The sequence below is a fragment of the Puma concolor genome, chromosome D3 (genome assembly GCF_028749965.1).
Source record: "Puma concolor isolate L17-30 chromosome D3, mPumCon1.1.hap2, whole genome shotgun sequence".
NCBI classification, from domain to species: Eukaryota; Metazoa; Chordata; class Mammalia; order Carnivora; family Felidae; genus Puma; species Puma concolor.
Window position 1 is genome coordinate 52,669,559 of NC_141678.1, and position 13,607 is coordinate 52,683,165.

General features: G+C 36.8%; 1 pseudogene; it reads left to right on the plus strand.

Moving 5' to 3' along the window:
- Positions 1–10,624: 10,624 nt before the first annotated feature.
- On the plus strand, positions 10,625–11,068 carry LOC112868208 (large ribosomal subunit protein uL16-like; annotated as a pseudogene).
- The last annotated feature ends 2,539 nt before the right edge of the window (positions 11,069–13,607 follow it).

The following is a 13,607-nucleotide window of genomic DNA, read 5'->3' on the forward strand; positions in this document are numbered from 1 at the left end:
AAATGTAAATGAAGCTAATTCAGTCTTTTTCTGATATTTGGTTAAGCTTGCATTCCTGGAATAAACACAACTTTATCATGGTATATTATCTTTTTAAAAATCTGTATTTGCTAATTCTTTGTTTGGGGTATTCTATGTTCAGGAGTGGGGTAACCATGTAATCCCCTCCCTCTTTATTGGTCCTTACTTGGTTTTGAAATTAGGTTTTTACTATTCTCATAAAGTACTTTGGAAGTGATTTTCTATTTTTCTCTATTCTAAAGGAGTTTGTATAAATTTAATTTATCTGCCTGTTAAATAGTTAGGAGAACATCCTATATAGCCATTTAGGGACAATTAAAATTTAGATGTATTTTGCTTAAATGGTTATGATTTTTTTGGGTTTTCTATTTCTTTTAGAGTCAGCTCTGACATTATATATTTCTACAAATGTAATTCTCCAAGGAACTTAAAAAAATTTAGTGACATAGAAATATCCATAAATTCTTAACTATGTAACTTTGAATTATTATATACTATACATACAGAAAAGTACATAAAGCATAAATATAGTTTAATAATTTCCCAAAGCACACACTGTATATTCAAAACCTACATGAAGATAAGGAACATTTCCAACATCTCAGAGGCTTACAACTATGAATCCTCCTTCCTCGAAATGTTTATTACTCTAAATTTTGTGATTATCACTTATTTTTTCCCCATATACTCTTACCACCTAATTAAGAATTGTTCATCATTATAGCTTAGTGATGCCTATTTTTGAACTTTATATAAATAGGATCATACACTATGTTTATCTCTGGCTTCTTTTGTTCAATATTGGTTTTGAGAGATTCAACCATATTTTGGGTGCTGGAGTATTTCACAGTATTTCATTAATTCTCAATTCTATATAGGATTATATTGTATGATTTTGCACAATATATATATCCATTCAAATATCACAATGTAAGGTTTGGTTTTGGGGCTTATTCATAGCATCTGTTTTGTGTCAAGGAGAATTAAGCTGATTCTTAGTTTCGTCACTTACTAGTTTTTTGAGTTTAATTGGTTACTTAATTTTTCTAAGCTATTGCATAAAATATATATTTCATTAGCCAGCCTGATTAAATAAGATAACATAATGTAAGATAATCTTCTTTTTCATTATTATAGTGTAGCATTTTCCTTTACCAGCTTACAAAGTGTATTATCTTTTGAAGATTTTTGCAAGTTTTTCTCCTTATCGAACTTTAAAAATATGTATGTCCATATTATGATGTTTGGTTCATAAGGCAGTCTGGAATATAAATATAATCATCAAGGGGGTGCCTGGGTGACTCAGTGGGTTGAATGTCTGACTTCAGCTCAGGTCACGATCTCATGGTTTGTCAGTTCGAGCCCTGCATCAGGCTCTGTGCGGACAAGCTCAGAGTCTGGAGCCTACTTCATATTCTGTGTCTCCCTCTCTGCCCTCCCCTGCTCATCTTCTGTCTCTCTCACTCTCGAAAATGAAGTAAAAATTAAATAAATAAATAAATAAATAAATAAACAAACAAACAAATAAATAAATAAAATCACTTATTTCCATCTTAAATATCATTTTTAAAATGACTACAAAATTACTCACGCTTTTTTACTTCTTCATTAGTTTTAGATGTTGCCGGAATATGATAATTACGTGTTTTACAATATTTCTTCTCTTTTAGAGTTACAGGTATGTAATTCTTCAGATCTTTACTAGGTTTTTGAAATCCATTCTTCTGTAATTAAATTTACATGCCAATCCCTGAACAGTTTTCCTTTCTTTGGGAATCCCTGTGTACCTCCAAATCTCTATCACTCCACTCTTCTCCATCACACAAAACAAAAATGCAATCTCAGTAAAAATGCTGCAGAGTCTTTGTAAATGTAAATGTAAGACTAGGCCCCCAGACCTAGAGTGACCATGTAGCTCAATTGCTTGTGATAATCCCCATTTATTTCTGCTGACCAGGATTATTATGAATAGCCCTTTTACTACCCAAATCTTCCAGTTTGAACAATAAATTACAGGGTTACCCTACCTAGTCTTCATTTCAACTAAATTGTTGGCAAACCTACTATTTCACTAGCTGACATAAAATGGCTACTAACTTCCTATAGCCTCTTGCTGTCTGCGATGAGTCTGGAATACTAGTTTTTATTCTATACTCCAACACATTAAAAGATCATTAAGTTCCTTAAGAATCTTATGCGGTAAGGCAGAGGTCTTATTAATTTGCATTATCCGAGTACGAAAATGAGTCACAGAGGAGCTGAGTGACTGTTGACCAAGTTTAAGGTAGAAGAGAAGATGAGTATCCTGATTCCTGATTTTTTAGTTCGCTGCTCTTTCTACTAAAGATCAAGTAACACCTATAACATTTGGAAATAATTGGCTGAATGAGTAGGACTTGTGCAGATCTGAGATAAAAGCTATACTTAAAGAACAAAGAAAAGAGAATTCTCAACCATTCAGGCTCTGGTGCATGAATTATATCTGGTAGCACAAGCAGAATTATCAGTACACTTTTCATTTCTTAAATATTTACATTTGGTAACATTAGAAGATCGAAAAAGATGTTGGAGTCCAAATTGGCTATTTTAAAAGAGGGGTGCATTTACCCATGCTAATGTTAGTAAACACATGTTATGACTCAATAGAATGTTTGATTCAGCAGAGGTAGTTTTTCAATTAATTTATTGATTTCACCCACTTGCTCGCATACAGTCCTGTGTGTAATGGGACGAGTTTGAGCCATTGCTACAGCCTCTTGGTCCATGTTCTGCCTTCTTATATCCCAAGCCATATACTTTCTTAATTTTCACCCAGTTCACTTTGTTTTTATGATCTCTGCGAAGACACTCCCCTGCTCAGCTCTTATGCTTCTGTTCCTCTTTAGTCTTTTATCCCTTCAAGTCGGCTATTTGCCAAACAAAAAAATGTAGGAAGTTTTGATTCCATACTTAGCTGGTGAGAGGAAGTTTGCACCCCTATGAAACTGGATTATATGTGTCACGAAAGTTACTCTTACATGCTTTACTAGGGGCACATATCATTTGAAGGTGAAACATATAGGAGTAAAGGCTAGAGTTGCCAGATAAAATGCAGGATGCATAATTAAATTGAATTTTAGATAAACAAGAAATAATTTTCACTATAAGTCTCAAATATTGCATGAGACATGAAACACTTTTATGAAAACAATCACTTATTGTTTCTCTTAATTTCAAATTTACCTAGATGTCCTGGATTTTTCTTTGTTAAATCTGGCAACTCCAGAAAGAGAGAAGGCTGTTTGAGTACTCAAATAGAAGATTAAAATCCCTCAACACAAAAATTAGGATAGTGAAGGTAGCCAATGATACTTTTTCTTCCTTTTCTCTCTTTTCTTATTTCCCTTCCGCCCTTTTTTTTCTATTCTCCATTTCTCAACGTTTTTTATTTATTTTTGGGACAGAGAGAGACAGAGCATGAACGGGGGAGGGGCAGAGAGAGAGGGAGACACAGAATCGGAAACAGGCTCCAGGCTCTGAGCCATCAGCCCAGAGCCCGACGCGGGGCTCGAACTCACGGACCGCGAGATCGTGACCTGGCTGAAGTCGGACGCTTAACCGACTGCGCCACCCAGGCGCCCCTCTATTCTCCATTTCTCAGAAATAATAGTAACAGTAACAGTAGCAACGAATACTAATACTATTGATAATGCCTGCCTTTGTATACTTTCAGATGTATCGTCTTACTTGATTGTTATTGATTTAGTGACTTTTTTCCCCCATATAGATACTGGAATTGGGGGAAAAGGAAAAATCATCACAGAAATATACTTAACATTTCTCTGTGTAGACATATTCTTGCTGTGAAAATAAACTAAAACTTAAGGAAGGCAGGCAAAATGAAGTTGAGACAGAAACCAGATGAATTCAGAGCCCAGAGCTTGCTCCTAATGATCAAATTTGTACAAGGGCTTTATTTCTTAGATGAGTCACCATACTGTCTTCATTTATTAAGTAAAAGGATTTTAATTAAATGTATTCAGCCTGGCGAAGTATGGAGGAAATTAAGCAGACCATACTTGGACAACTCTATAATGAACTGAAGAGGAACACTGAGGCCAATGTTAGAAGTTAAACCATTTTCACTTCTTGGCCTCTACGATTTTAGCAATATAGGTCAAAGTGTATGCAGAGCTTGGATAGCCATGTAATCAATCTTATTTATATTTTTAGTAATGGGGTAGTTCTTTTAAGCATTTGGTTTTAAGTAATATTTCTAAAACATGAGAATTTTAGTAGATGATTGAGAATCATAATGTGAAACACACTGGTGGATTTTGTGCTGCAACGAGATAGTGATTTTTAAATGTTTTTTTTTTTTTTTTTTAATGTTTGAGAGAGAGACAAAGAGAGAGAGAAAGAGAGAGGGAGGGACAGACAGAACGGAGGGCAGAGGAGCTGAAGCAGGCTCCAGAGAGAGGGAGAGAGGAAGGGATGGGGGGGGGCAGTCTGAGAATTTTTGCTTTTTAATTGATGTGTTTAGATCATTTATCTTTAACGTTATTGTTGATATGTCTTGGTGTAAAATTACCATCTTGCTATTTTCCTCTTATGTCTTCTTTGTTTCTCTTTTCTTTTTCTGCTTTCTATCAAATTAATTATATAGTTATTATTTTTATCTGATCTCTTTCATGTGTGAGCTACAGCTCTTTATTTGTTACATTAGTGGTTTCTTTAGGATTTATAGTATACATCTTTACCATATCACAATACACTTTACATTATACTATACTGTTTAATGTATTTAGAGTCTTATAATAGTATTTTTCTATTTCATCCTCCTCAAATTTGTGCTATTATTTTCTTACATTTTACTTCCCTCTAGCCTATAAACACCACAATATGTTGCTATGTTTGCTTTAAAAAAATGATTCTGTTTTTAGATATTTTAAAAAATAAGAAAAATTCATGCCTACCATTTCTAGTTCTCTTTATCCTGTTTTGTCCATCCAGCTTTTCATCTGCCATCCATCCCTTTTGCTTGAAGAACTTTTTTTTAAGTTTAGTTATTTGTTTTGAGAGAGACAGAGACAGCATGAGTGGGGGGAGGGGCAGTGTGAGAAGGGGAGAGAGAGAGAACCCCAGGCAGGCTCCCTACTGCCAGCACAGAACCTGGTGTGGGGCTTGAACACACAAAGCTGTGAGATCATGACTTGAGCCGAAACCAGGAGTCAGATACTTAACACACTGAGCCAGCCAGGTGCCCTGAAGAACTTTTGTTAACATCTCTTATAGTGTAGGTCTATAAATGTCAAATAATTTCACTTATGTATATCTGAAAAAGCCTTTAACTTTGAAAGATATGTTTGGTTGGTAAAGTTACCTACATTGAAAATTCTTTTCTTTAAATACTTTAAAGCTTTTTTTTTCTCTCCCATTTTTCTTCTAGCTTGTATTGTTTCTGACAAAATAAAAAAAAAAATCTACTCTTATCTTTATCTTTGTTCATTGGTATGTAATGTGTGTCATTTCTCTTGGAATTTTAATATTTCTTTATCTCTGGTGGTAAATAATTTTATTATGTGCACTGGTGTATTCTTTGTGCTTAGGTTCATTTAATTTCTTGGATCTGTGGGCTGATAGTTGTCACCAAGTTTGGGGGGAAATGTCAGTCTTTACCTCTTCAAATAATTTTTCCACTTCTGATTCAGGCATTTCAATTTCATATAAATTTAACTTCTCGATTTGCCCCATAGTTCATTGAAACTCTGTTCTTTCTGTCTCTCTTCATTTTGAATAGGCTTTATTGCCATTGCTTCAAGTTCATTAAACATTTTTCTGCATGGTCTAATCTACTACTAATGACATCCAGATCATTTTCATCTTAAATATCATATCTGAATCTCTAGAAGTTCAGTTTGCGCCTTTTTCTATATCTTCTATTTATTGATTTTACATGCGCCATTTTTTCTCTACCTTCTTTAACCTATGGAAAACAAGCATAATAACTGTTTTAATGTCTTTTTTCACTAATTTTATCATCTTTATCATGTCTAATTCAGTTTAGAGAGATTAATTAACCTTTCTCATTATGGATAGCATTTACTTATTTCTTTGCATATGTGAAAATTTTTGTTTGACAGCTCAACATTGTGTATGCTGGATGCTGAATCTTTTCATATTATTAAAAATTTTATTGAACTGTGTTCTTTGACAAAGTCATGTGATTTGAAATCAGTTTGTTCCCTTCAGGTTTTTCCTATAAGTTTTGTTATGTAAGATCAAACCAATATTTAAACACTTATTAGTATGCTAAATAATGCTTCACAAATTATAAATCTTTCTACTCTGACTGCTTGGAACAGGCAATATTCCCTGTTATTTTGATGTCCCAAGTACCTTTTACTAAATTCTCTCTTTCTTGTCTTTAGTATTTTCCTCATATGCATTAGTTGATCTCTTCTCAACCCAATATTTCAGATGGATCTTCTGAAGGTCTCTAGGTTTTCCCTCTTTATGTAGGTCTTTCTTGGCAGTTACCCTGAGCTGCAAATTACAGCCACCTTGATTTCCCCGGACTCTCAACCTAGGGAGACCCTGGACTCTGGCTGAGGGTCCAACAACAGTCTGAAAAACAACAGTCTGAAAAGAACAACAGTCTGAAAAATTCCTCCAGCAGTAAGATGTGACAATCACAGAGCTCACCTCGTTTCTCACATTTTAGAGATCACTAGCCATTTTGTATGACGTAGAATATCTTGAAAGTCATTGTAACATACATAAAGTGCCATGATTTTTCGTTGTTTCATGCAATGTGGTTCCTCTTACTCCATCTCGGATTGAACTGGAAGTCTTTGTGAGGCCACTTTAAAATTTTTACATTAGGGCAATTTGAGCTATGTATTTGAGAAGATGTAGCATTGTCATCTGAAAAACATACAGTTGAAGGCAAAACTTATACATATCATGTGCATATGTTGTTTTGTGTTTTAAACTTAATAAAAGCTCTTGGAATTTATTTTTGTATTTAAGGAAGTTTTCTGTTTCCTAACTTGTCATCCTTCAAAAAAGAACAAAGCAAAATAAATCTTTTCCTTATATTGACCCTGTATCATGTATTTAAAGTGACTCCGTGCCATGGACAAATGATGACTTTTTTGTAATTAGCCAATTTTTTATCCATGCTATTATAACAAAACACCTTAATGGAAATAATATATGGGCACCATTTTTATTTTTATTGAAATATTTTTAAAAGTGACGGGTTCCTGGGTGGTTCAGTTGGTTAGGCAACCAACTTCGGCTCAGGTTATGATCTCACAGTTCATGGGTTCTAGCCTTGCATCGGGCTCTGTGCTGACAGCTCAGAGCCTGGAACCTGCTTCCGATTCTGTGTCTCCTTCTCTCTCTGCCCCTCCCCCACTCACATTCTGTCTCTCTGTCTTTCAAAAAGAAATAAATGTAAAACAAAATTAAAAAAAAATTTAAGTGTACTTTTATGTTCATTTTCATATTAGCAGTTATAATTTATGACATATTTTCAAAGCCCAAGACTTCAATTCCCATAGTAAACAGATAGTTAATAAATGATTATTTGTAATAAGGTCTCCTGTGGTTTTTCAATAGGTGAGAAGAAAAATTGAAACAACTGTTTGCATAATTCAAGCTAAAAACAAATAAGCAAATACAATAAACCTATTATTTGGAATCTTTCTAAGTAGGACAAAGGCTTAAACTATTGAGGCAATTCCCATACAAACCAATTTGCAAATGAACTATGGGATATTGTTTGCAAATATCTGGGATACTGTCCATGTTCTACTTTGCATCTCCACATTCTGGGAGGGGATAGGGGAATTAAGACAAGTATCTGGATAATTCAGAAAAGAATTATAGGCCATGTTAACAATTGTTAGCTAAGAGTTTCACGTGGCACTTATAAAGCAAAAGGCCCATGACAGACTAAAGTGGGAGTAGAGAGCAATTACTTGGTTTTTCACAACTAGGAAAGTAATGTTTCTATTGTAACCTTCTCTTTATGGGGAAACTGATGTATTTTAAGCCAACAGAGGGGAATTTCTTTATTATGTTGGTGATGGAGGTATGCTACCTTATTGACTTAGGTATCACAATAGAATGCTTAATACTTTCTTCGCTGAATTGGCATCATATACTGGTGGAAGATTGAAATAATGGGTGTGATATATCAGGTTTGGAAAGTATGAATAAAACAGTAATTATAAAGACAATGAAATTGCATGATTTTTATTAAATTCCATTGATATTCTAGATTTAAAAAAAAGATAACAAAAAGCTAACTGATTAGTAGGCAACTGAAAGCCACCTATGGAATCCAGAGGGTCTCCTTGGTAGCATAATCTTCAAGAGAAAAGCAGAGGAAGCTGCTTACCAGCAAGAACTACCAAGGTCCAAGAAATGTAAAACAGATGAGTTATGCCAAAACCATGGTCTTGGTTGAGAAAGAATGGACAGCAAATATGTGGGATAGGATTATCTGGATCAATCTCTACCACAATGTTGAATCCTTAGATTTTCTTGAACTCTCTGAGCCTTAGGAAGTGACCTGTCCTCTCTTCCTTATTTTTTAAATTTCTTTAGTTTTTTGTTTGTTTGTTTACTGGTTTATTTTTATTTAGATTAAATTTAGTTAACATATAGTGTAGTATTGGTTTCAGGAGAATTTAGTGGTTCATCATTTACATATAATGCCCAGTGCTCATCCCAACAAGTACCCTCTTTAATGCTCATCACCTATTTAGCCCATCCCCCCCACTCACCTCCCCTCCGTCAACCTTCAGTTTGCTCTCCAGACTTCTGGGAAGTTAATTCAGAACTCTCTCTCCTTCCCCTGATTGCTACCTCTACCACTACAACAAAAGGCAACACAATCCTCCCTTGGGATCTGCCATCACTCCTCCTGTTTACTACATATAGATCTAGTATTTACTAAGACTAATTTAGAGCAGCATGACCCAATCCAAAATGTGTTGGTTCTGTAACACAGGAAAAGGACTATTCCAAAGAAGCTGCAAGATCAAGCCAACATGTCCTGGCAGGATATGAGGGAGCACGAAGGTAATTATGTTCTAATTGATTAAGGGGGCAAAAACAAGAGATTGGACAAGTGAAACTATTGGGAGCATTCTTCTGATATACAGGATTTAACTACCTGGCAAGAAATCAAAGAGATGGTGGGGACGATCTATTAAGATGGTTGCTAGAAGCAGAAAAAAAGAAAATACCCATGTAGAGTAAGGTAGAAATATATAATTGGGGCACTTGGGTGGCTCAGTCAGTTAAGCATCCAGCTTTTGGTTTCAGCTCAGGTCATGATCTCGTGGTTTGTGGGTTCAAGCCCTGCGTTGGGCTCCCTGCTGACAGTGTAGGGCCTGCTTGGGATTCGCTCTCTCTCCCTCTCTGTCTGCCCCTCCCCCACTTGCAGTCTTACTCTCTCTTCCAAAATAAATAAAATAAATTTTAAAAATACTTACAAATGCCATAATTACCATGGCAAAGGGTGGAAGAAGGGATCCAAAGCTGTTTGGTTTCTTTTGAAAGTTGTCTTTTTAATGGATTCACTGAGGGTTTTCAGTATGTAAGGCTAGAAAACCAGAAAAATAATTAATCACCACATAAAGGAATGGACCATTTCCTAAGGTCAAAGAGAATGAGCTATAAGGGGCATTTACTAAGAAACTCAGTGTTGGCTGTTTTCTATAAGCCACAGATGATGGTAGAGGAGATTCTATAAGTGGATTCCCAGATAAGAATGGGAATGGTTGAAACATTAGAAGCCATGTGGTAACGATACCACCAGTCTTATCCAAAAGGGTTCTATAGACAATTATATAGATTATTGAACATTGAGGAAAAGGAAGTGAAAGATACCTAGATTTGTACAACCCTTTGAATATAAACAAATAAATCTGCTTGGGAGAGATACGTCTCTAAATCACAGGAGTAAAATAGAATCTCTAGCTTCCTAAACATGTCTGCTTTATGAAGCCCAGAAGGTATTGAAACATGAAAGTATTCATGGAGCACTATCGCTCAATTAGTATGTGGCTATGAGTTTGGTGATTGTATTGTTTGTTATTTTTTTCATAAAGGATCAGAAACTACATTTATAAACAAACAACATTATACATTTATTCTCCTTACCTTTGTCGTACTATAGTCAGAATATAATATAGTTTGGATGTTCCACAGAACATTATACGTATCTATTATAATGACATCACGTTAACTAGGTCTGTGATCAAGAAAGATATAGTATGTTGGAGACCTTGGAAAAATACCTAGAAAGGAGAGTAAGCTCTTTTCCTTCCATGCACCACTGAAGATCTCGGTGTTGCCACGGGCCACTGCCCCACCCGGTGTTACTGGTATTGTAAGAACAAGTTGTATCCAATGTCTTGCTTCGGCAGAGGCCTCCCTGATGCCAAGACCCACATTTTTGACCTGGGGTGGAAGAAGGCCAAAGTGGATGAGTTCCCACTATGTGGCCACATGGTGTCAAATGAATGCGTAGATTTCCTCTGAAGCCCTGGAGGCTGCCTATATTTGCGCCAAAAAGTACATGGTGAAAATCTGTGGCAAAGATGGTTTCACATCCGAGTGCAACTCCACCCCTTCCATGCCATCTGTATCAAAAAGATACTGTCCTGTGCTGGAGCAGACAGGCTCCAGACAGGTATGTGGGGTGCTTTTGGAAAGCCCCAGTGCACAATGGCCAGGGTCCACACTGGCCAAGTCATCATGTCCATCTGTACCAAGTTGCAGAACAAGGAGCATGTGATTGAGGCCCTACAGAGGGCCAAGTTCAAGTTCCCTGGCTGCCAGAAGATCCACATTTCCATGAAATGGGGCTTTACTAAGTTTAATGCAGACAAATTTGAAGACATGGTGGCTGAAAAGCAGCTCATCCCAGATGGTTGTGGGGTCAAACACATCCCTAATCAGTGACCCCTTGGACAAATGGTGGGCTCAGCACTCATGAGAACCTCAGCACTGCGTTTCCCCATTCATGCCTACCAATAAATCCTGCTTCCTGTCAAAAAAAAAAAAAAAAAAAAAGGAAAAGAAAAGAAAAATGAAAGTAGAGTGTAACCACTGCAAATTTTTATGTGTCTGCCATAACAGCAAAGTTTTTAGTGGTTAAGGGGAGGCCAGAATACTCCATTCAGAACTAAATATAAATAATTTCATCTTGCACCTCACACCATGACAAAAGAAACATAACCCCCATTATGTTTCTTTGTGTTCCACAGCTGGTATTTGCCATACCTAGGAATACCACACCTGCCATACACTGTGTGATATGAAAGGCTACGAGCTTTGATAGGTCTTAGAACAGAAATGGATTGGAGAACATGTCCAGCCACTTAAGTGATATACCCCAACAGATCCTGAGCAATTAGAAATATCAGTGTTGGGGCACCTGGGAGACTCAGTCAGTTGAGCATCCGACTTCAACTCAGGTCATGATCTCATGGTTCCTGAGTTAAAGCCCTGTGTGGTGCTCTGTGCTGACAGCTCAGAGCCTGGAGCCTGCTTTGGATTCTGTATCTCCGTCTCTCTCTAACCTTCCCCTGCTCAGACTCTGTCTCTCTCTCAAAAATAAATTTTAAAAAAATTAAAAAAATAAATCAGTGTTGAGAAAAACTGTTGTGTGGAGTTTATGGCAAGTCTGGCAAGTCCCAGTAGGAAAATCAAAAGGTCAACTTCTGGTATTAGGATAAAAACTATGTCACCTCCAGTGGAGAATTTTATTCTTTATTGTTTAAAACAAGTCCTGACATGCTATTGTGTCCTAATAGAGATAGGACACATGACCATGGATATAGAACTACCTTTCATGAGATAGGTTCCAAGAGGGTTCTAAGAGGATACAAGCCAGTTTGTTCCCTCTTAAAGGGCACAAACACGAGCAGGAAGCCCATGCCTTCTGTCCTTGCTTTGACTGTGCTTCAACCTCAGCTCATCTTAAAGCCATATCAACGATCTTTTGATACAGATAATGAAAAAGGAAAAAAAAAATCCAAGCTTGGCTTGTAGAGGGATTGACCTGGTATATGGGTTCAAGCAGAAAATGAACACTAGCTGTGCTATAACCTCACACGTTAGTGGCTGTAAAACGAACTTGTGAAAAATCTTACCAAAAGCTCCCAAACATCTTTGGGAGGTACAACTGTTAGCCATTTTATGTAGAATGAGAAGTAGCCTGATTTATCGGCAGTGGGGAATGGCTTGGTCAGAAACCTGAGATAAAAAGAGATAAAAAGGTCTGGGGTAGAGGATCATAGAGGTACAAGTGAAAATGGGAGAATAGGGATCTTTGTACCATATGTTAATGCCTATCAGAAATAATTTTTCATGGAAGAGGCACCGATCAACCATATAGACAAAATCACTCAATTAGTTGAAATCATTCATCTTTTGTCATTGTCCACCCTATTGCTAGTACAATGGGTTTATGGACAAAGTGGCCATGTTGGCAGAGATGGAGATTATGTACAGACACATAGGCAAGAGGTCTTGCTTACCCATGGCTGATATAGCTCCCGAGGATGGCAAAGGTTCAACCTGCCAACAACTGAGATCAATGCTGTACCCTGATAAGGTACCATTCCTTGATAATAATTATTCACTTGGTGGAAGGTTGCCTGTATTGGAACCCCTTCCTTTTCTGGCTGCAGGACGTCATTTTACAGTAAAGGAGACATGAGAGTGGGCTGATGATCTTTCTGTTTACTGTCATATCACACACTATGCCACCCAAAATCTGCTTGGAATAGTCTGTTAAACAAATAACCAAAATCCTAGCTCAGAGGAGAAGCACGAGTTTAAAACGCCATCATCCATAGACACCTGGCTGGCTCAGTCAGAAGAGCATGCGACTCTTGATCTTGGGGTCATGTGTTTAATCCCCACGTTGGGTATAAAGATTATTAAATAAAATTTAAAAATTAAAATAAAATAATAAAATACAATAAAATAATAACAATTTATTCTCAGTGGGTGAATTGGGTGAATTTGTGTTTCCCAATCTTGTAACTCTGGGTTAAAGATATTATTATGCAAGAGGGGAGCTAATTTGGCACTCATACCCCACAGCATGAGTCCTTGAACTATAAGCTAATGCTACCATCTGGGTATTTCAGGCTTCCTGAATCCATGGACCAGTAAGAACGCAGTCACTATTTTGGCAGAAGCACTAAACCTTTATCATCAGGATACTTTTCCACAATGAGGTCAGGAAAGAACACACGTGGAGCCAGGTAATCCAGTTGGGTGACTCCTAAATGACTCTTAAATGACGTACTTCCTCATTTAATTTTGGCTGGCAGGTGCCTGAAAACAGCAAAGATACTCAGAGGCTCAGATTCCTCAGAAATAAGTGTCGAAGTCATACTACTAGATAAGGCATCAAGACCAGCAGAGGATGGGCATTCTGACCACAAAGATATGGAGCTGGGCCGTGCAAGACGGGGATTGTAGTGGATACAGAAATATTTAATCTGGATCCTCTTTCAGGAAAGATTGCTTCAGATGGATAAAGTGCTGACAGAGAGTCTTCAGCTGTC